Source organism: Castor canadensis, chromosome 11 (genome assembly GCF_047511655.1).
Source record: "Castor canadensis chromosome 11, mCasCan1.hap1v2, whole genome shotgun sequence".
Lineage (NCBI taxonomy): Eukaryota > Metazoa > Chordata > Mammalia > Rodentia > Castoridae > Castor > Castor canadensis.
In genome coordinates, this window is record NC_133396.1 from 18,624,914 (window position 1) to 18,632,086 (window position 7,173).

Genomic DNA, 7,173 nt, shown 5'->3' on the forward strand with positions numbered 1-7,173 from the left:
CAGTCTGGGCCTGAAATGCCCCCTCCCCCCCACCTGACAGCACATGGGATTTCCGGCACTGGAGGGTGAAGTGGAGGGCCAGCTGCTGGGCCGAAGGTCCTGATGCCGGTGGCCGACCGGCTGCGGAGAGAAGGACGTGCTGCTGAGCCTGGCCCCGGGCTGCAGGAGCCGGAGCGCACGTCGAGGGCGGGGCTGAGTGAGGTTGCAGTCCGGGTAACCTGCACCAGGCGGGGTGGGGAGGGCAAGGCTAAAGAGGCTGGGGCGGGGCTTAAGACAGCTGGGGGTGGGGCTTGGAGGTGAGGGCAGTGCTAAGGGGCGGAAGGCGGGGCTTGAGAAGGCTGGAGACCAGGCTGGGTGCCCCAGGCAGAGCTAAGGCTGGAGTGGTGAAGGTCATACAGAGGGCGCCGGGAGCCTGGTCTTGTTGGTGCCACGGTTGGGAGGAGAAGCTGGGTGGTGACCGCCAGAGTAAGAAGGCGTGAGGAGGGGCTTAAGAAGACCTGGAGGCGGGGCTGGTCGCTCAGAGGTGGGACTGCTGGAGGTTCGGGCCAGAAGTGGTCTGGATAGGGAGTGACCCTCCTGTTTCTCTACCTGGGGTTCTCAGCCCGGAGGTCCTTGGGAGGGGGCTTCTTTAGCCTGAGGGAGAGAGATCCAGCCCTTGCTTAAAGAAATGCCATTCGCCTCACTCAGGAAGCTCCCTGTCTGCCTAACTTCAGCATTGTTTAGGTAGCTCGTCACTTCCCATCTCTGCCAGGTGATCAACTCTGGAGCTTAAGGAACCAGTGGATCTGGGAGATAGGAGGGGAATCAGTCAAAAGGTTGCTGGAGACTTCTAGCAAATCCAACTCCATACTGTCTGGGAACACCCTCCACCTGCTGGGGCGCTGTGTAGTGAGGACCAGGGCCGGGTGAGGACCATCCCTGATGTACTACCAGGTTAGGTCCAATGGTCTCAATGGGTCCCAATGTAAAACGAAAATGCAGAGCTCCTTGTTAAAAAATTAATAGGGTATTTATTATTCAAAGAGCTAGGGATGGGGCTCAGTTGTAGATCACTTGCCTAGCAGGTACAAAGCCCTGGGTTTGATCGCCAGGACTGGAGCAAGGGGGAGGGATTATTATTCAGCAACAGGGATTAAACCAAGCATGAGACCCTAGGTTGCATGCCCAGGAAGCCAGCCCTGATGCTGAGCAACAAGGAGAGTGAAGCAGGGTACAAACCCTGTTGGCTCCTTGTCCATAGAAAAGGTAAAAGGAGCAAGCCCCCTACCTCCCCTCTGCTCTGCTCATTATCCACAAAAGAAAGGAGAACATACCCTTCCAGAAATCTCCAGAGTGAATCTGCTGCCCACTCCTCCATACATACGTGCTCATTGGCCCCAGCTCCCCAGAGCTACCTTACAATCCCCTACTCCCTTGGAGGGAGAAAACATGCTCCTGTCCCTCACACCCTCTCTTCTTTACCTCTGCAGAGCCAAATGAGGACCAGCAGCCGCTGGCCATGTCCATGGAGAAAGACCCTCCCCAACAGACAGAGCTGATGTGGCATCTGGGGTTGCAGGATGAGCCTGCAGGATGGCAACTAGGAAAAAATTGAGTTTGAGCTCATCCAGTTCCACCTCCACATTTATAGATGAGCATTCTGAGTCTCCAAGAGCAGGAGAGACCTCAGGGCCACACTGCAGTCTCCTAGCAGAGTTTTCTGCAGAACTTAAGCTTCCAGATTCTAAATCCTTGCCTGTTTCTACTCGACTCCTAACACACACCAGCTGGAAGGGGGTGCTAAGAATGGATCAGGGACTGAATTTAAAGTTTTACTGTGGACCACCTCTGAAGTTGGTGGCTGCCCACATGCAAAGCATCTTGGGATTTTTTTATGTACTATGCAGATGGAGGCCATCCTGGACCAGAATTTCTTCCAAGAGAGGCAGACCCTTTCATCTTCACTTTGAGCTGTTCAGAAGCATCTGCAATGAGGAGTTAGTAATCGAACCCTGATGGAATGTTAATCTTCACTGCTAACTTGATTGGATTGAGAGATTTTGGATATATCTGTGATGGAGTTTAACAATTAGATCATGAGGGCTCTGACCTAACCAATGAATTAATTACTTCATGAGGTCATAATATGGTAGCATTGTTAGGAAGTGGTGAAGAGTACGGTGGGGTCTTATAGGAGGAAATAAGTATCTGGGGATGTATCTTTGGGGGTGTATCTTGCCCTGGCCCCTTCCTGTATGCCCCTTTTCTCTGCTTCCCGGCCACTATTATGTGAACTGCTCTGTTCTGCCATGCCCTCCCTGCCACAATGATCTGAACCCTCTGAAACTATGAGCCAAAATAAAATCTTTCCTCCCTTAAGTTGTTTGTGTCAGGTATTTTGATCACTGCAATGAAAAGCTAGTAATACAACATACAAGGGGACAGACTTCTCTCCATTCATGAGCCGAAGTCTTGTCACTGTTCTGTTTTCTCTGCACCATCCTCTGCACATTTTGGGTGCTGGCCAACAATACCTACGGCTCCAAACATATTTTTCCATCAAGGATCCCCAACTCTGGTCAACTGTGGCTAAGGAAAGTGGAGCTTGAGGACAGACCTGGGGGAACTGGTAAAAATGGAAGAGCTTTGGCTCCAGGCTTTTCTTGGCTTCAAAGGCTTTATCTGGGACCCATTCTCTTTAGCAAGAATCTGGGAGCCATTTCCCATCAGGAGGGCCTAAAAATCACACTGAAGAGGGGAGCTCCTCTCCCATCGGCTGCGAGGTGGACAGGAGCTCTGACACCTGACCCTGCAGCATTAGCAGGGGCTCAAGAAGAGTTGGGGTGCTGGAATATCAGCTGACAGAGTGGCATTTCTGGGTTTGGGCTGGTGCTGGCAGTGGCCTCCTTGCCTGAACCAGCCTGAGAGGTAGGGAGAGTGGCAATGGAAGACTAGGGGCAACAAAGGCTGATACATTGAAGTTTGATGCTGAGTTTGTTGAACTTGGAGCTGAACATCACCTACTAGTTTAGGAATGTCTTGGGCTCCAAGCTGATTTGGAAATTTGGGAAAAAAACTCAATTTTTTTAGGGAATAAGGACTGGGGATGTAGCTCAGTGGAGAGTGCTTGCCTAGCAAGTATGAGGCCCTGGGTTTGATTCTCAGCACTGCAAAAAAAGAAAGAAGCTAGGTGTGATAATGCAAGCCTGCAATCCCAGTACTCAGGAGGCTGAGGCAAGAGGGCGATGAGTTTAAGACCAGCCTATGCTAAATTTTTCTTATCTCAAAAAGAAAATAAAGGAGGAAGAGGAAGAGAGGTAAAGAAAGAAAAGAAGGAAGAAAGAGAAATAAAGAGAAAAAGGTTTTACGTTGTTCAGAAAGGAAAATTTGTGAAAGTATAGCTCAGAATCTGCAATTTATACCCCAAAACTTGGAGCCTCCCACATGAGATATAAAATACAGTGCACCTGGGGAACACTCTTTCTGCCCTCCACCAGAAAAATCACAACCCCTTTCCAACCTGTCTTTATCTCCAACCTTTCCACCTCATTTTACTAAGAGAAGTTCTGGTAATATATATGTCTATGTGAGGGATCACTGTCCCAAATGCTTCAGTCACCCCACACCCTACAAGTGGTCTTCACATCCTGTAAATGCATTTCTGAACCTTCTCCTTGCCCCCTAACTCCCAGATTCTTCCCATTGCTGCTGAGGTCAGTGACTTTCATCCTTCTAAACTTTCACAGTCTGTCCTTTCTTTCATCTTTGGCTCCTTCCTAAGGGAAAAAAGTCAAGAAGGAAATGAATAAGAAAATAATGCCTTACCCCAATGTCTATCTCTATCTTCAGAGTACTCTGACTCAGACAGATATCAAGGTTCCCAAAGAGCTAGCGGTTGGGGTTAGGGCCTTCTCCCCTAACTCAGATCCCTTTCTTTTTTTTTTTTATTATTCATATGTGCATCCAAGGCTTGGGTCATTTCTCCCCCCTGCCCCCACCCCCTCCCTTACCACCCACTCCGTCCCCTCCCTCTCCCCCCCACCCCCTCAATACCCAGCAGAAACTATTTTGCCCTTATTTCTAATTTTGTTGTAGAGAGAGTATAAGCCGTAATAGGAAGGAACAAGGGTTTTTGCTGGTTGAGATAAGGATAGCTATACAGGGAGTTGACTTACATTCATTTCCTGTGTGTGTGTGTTACCTTCTAGGTTAATTCTTTTTGATCTCACCTTTTAGAGAGATCCTGGTCCCCTTTTCCTATTGGCCTCAGTTGCTTTTAAGGTATCTGCTTTAGTTTCTCTGCGTTAGGGCAACAAATGCTAGCTAATTTTTTAGGTGTCTTACCTATCCTCACCCCTCCCTTGTGTGCTCTCGCTTTTATCATGTGCTCAAAGTCCAATCCCATTGTTGTGTTTGCCCTTGATCTAATGTCCACATATGAGGGAGAACATGCGATTTTTGGTCTTTTGGGCCAGGCTAACCTCACTCAGAATGATGTTCTCCAATTCCATCCATTTACCAGCGAATGATAACATTTCGTTCTTCTTCATGGCTGCATAAAATTCCATTGTGTATAGATACCACATTTTCTTAATCCATTCGTCAGTGCTGGGGCATCTTGGCTGTTTCCATAACTTGGCTATTGTGAATAGTGCTGCAATAAACATGGGTGTGCAAGTGCCTCTGGAGTAACCTGTGTCACAGTCTTTTGGGTATATCCTCAAGAGTGGTATTGCTGGATCAAATGGTAGATCAATGTCTAGCTTTTTAAGTAGCCTCCAAATTTTTTTCAAGAGTGGTCATACTAGTTTACATTCCCACCAACAGTGTAAGAGGGTTCCTTTTTCCCCGCATCCTCGCCAACACCTGTTGGTGATGGTGTTGCTGATGATGGCTATTCTAACAGGGGTGAGGTGGAATCTTAGCGTGATTTTAATTTGCATTTCCTATATTGCTAGAGATGGTGAGCATTTTTTCATGTGTTTTTTGGCCATTTGAATTTCTTCTTTTGAGAAAGTTCTGTTTAGTTCACTTGCGCATTTCTTTATTGGTTCATTAGTTTCAGGAGAATTTAGTTTTTTAAGTTCCCTGTATATTCTGGTTATCAGTCCTTTGTCTGATGTGTAGCTGGCAAATATTTTCTCCCACTCTGTGGGTGTTCTCTTCAGTTTAGAGACCATTTCTTTTGATGAACAGAAGCTTTTTAGTTTTATGAGGTCCCATTTATCTATGCTATCTCTTAGTTGCTGTGCTGCTGGGGTTTCATTGAGAAAGTTCTTACCTATACCTACTAACTCCAGAGTATTTCCTACTCTTTCCTGTATGAACTTTAGAGTTTGTGGTCTGTCAGATCCCTTTCTGAGTCCCACCTCCTAATAACATAGTCATACAAATCATAATCTTGTTGGGAAAATCAGGGTATCGCCTGTCACCTTGTTTGACCACCAGAGGGCGATGGAGAGCAAAGCCTGCCTTAGCACCCTGCCCCCACAGCCTTCAGTTTTAATGTTACTTTTCTTTTCCTTGTCATACTGGTATTATTACTTTTAATTAACTAAAAGACGTTTTGTAGATTTGTCAAATTTAAATCTCTTCCATTGCAATTTAAGTTCTGCCCCAGATTATCCTGAACAAAAAACAGCACTCTGAGGGGGAGCCTCTGGATCCTAAAGGGATGCTGTGACCCATACCTTAAGATTATGGAGGTTAAGAGTGTAAAAGAGGCCTGTAATCCTAGCTACTCAGGAGGCAGAAATCAGGAGGATCGAGGTTCAAGGCCAGCCTGGGGAAAAGAGACCCTCTCTTTAAAATATCCAACACACACAAAAAAATAACTGGCAGAGTAGCTCAAGTGGGAGAATAGCAAGCATGAGGCCCTGAGTTCAAACCCCAGTACCACAAAAAAAAAAAAAGAGAGAGAGTATAAAAGAGAAAGGGCATCCAGGATAGGAGGGAGGAGCTTCCCAGAGATAAGTTGAACATAGATATTTTCATTCCATTCAGGTTGGCCTACCCTACAAGCTCTTATATCTTCTTTTTGCTTTGAACCCTCTAAGCCCAGCTCTTAGGATATACTATTAGGCAGTTTGGGTGAGCAGTGCAATGAGTTGGAGGTGAGGAGGGTGGGACAAAGAGAATGAAGACAGGCTGGAGAGATTGGAGTGTATGAAGGAAGATAAGAGGAAAAAAAAGAACAAGACTTGTGGGTCAGAGGAGAGACAGCTGGATGGATGAACTTTTTGACTCTTCAGGGAAAGCAGATTCCTGCATGACTTTACTAAACAGCTACTTCTCAGATCTTTGGGGGGTGAAATAGATCAGAAACCTTGAACTTCAGCCAGTGGGAAGAGGGTATACACTAGGAAAAAACTCCCAAAGCCTGGCTGATGTAATTGCAGGTTGGTGAGAGGGCAGGGAGTGGGGCCGCCTTTCCCAGAACTGATTAAGGGATGGGAGACTACACAGCCCCAGGACTATGTGCTGGATTGCAGGTGTCTTATCAGTGTAGAGATTCAAAGAGACAGAGAGGAAGAGGCGGACATCCAGGAAGTACCAGGAAAACAGAGATTGAAAGAATGTAACGCACAGAACACAATTCTGCACACATGTGGACTTGTGACAGGGACCAAATGATCAATGACAACTTTTCCACACACCCAAATCTCTGACTCTTCTAATAAGGAGGGGGCTGTTTGATAACATAAGCAATGTTTAGAGCTGTCAAAGGAGAAAGAAGTGTTTGATAGCTAGCTACACAAGAGACGCATGGCGCTGATGGCTCACGCCTGTAATCCTTGCTACTCAGGAGGCAGAGATCAGGTGGATTGCGGTTCAAAGTCATCCCAGGAAAATAGTTCATGAGACCCTATCTCAAAAACACCCAACACAAAAAAGGGCTGTTGGAGTGGCTCAAGATGTAGGCCCTGGTTCAAACTCCAGTACCAAAACAATAAAGCAGGGCATGGTGTGAATGGAAAAGGAGACAAGCAGAAACCAGAGTGGCAGGGGCAAGGTGTTGTCTTGTTTTGTTTTAAGACATAGGGTAGGAGCCTCTGTCGTGTTGAATAAGGCTCTGAGGATATTTAGGAGTTTACTGACAGTGGACAGTCTAATATCATTCACACCAGCCCCTCAAGAAAAGCTACAAGAAAGACCAAATTTAATTTTCATGTCCTTCAAGGCTGCATTGCTTCT

General features: G+C 46.8%; 1 long non-coding RNA gene across 1 annotated transcript; it reads left to right on the forward strand.

The window, feature by feature from the left end:
• Nucleotides 1-339: 339 nt before the first annotated feature.
• Nucleotides 340-2,358, forward strand: LOC141414041 (uncharacterized). The gene is made up of 2 exons (XR_012439143.1): nt 340-523; nt 1,470-2,358. It is a non-coding gene; the product is annotated as an uncharacterized lncRNA (long non-coding RNA).
• Nucleotides 2,359-7,173: the final 4,815 nt, after the last annotated feature.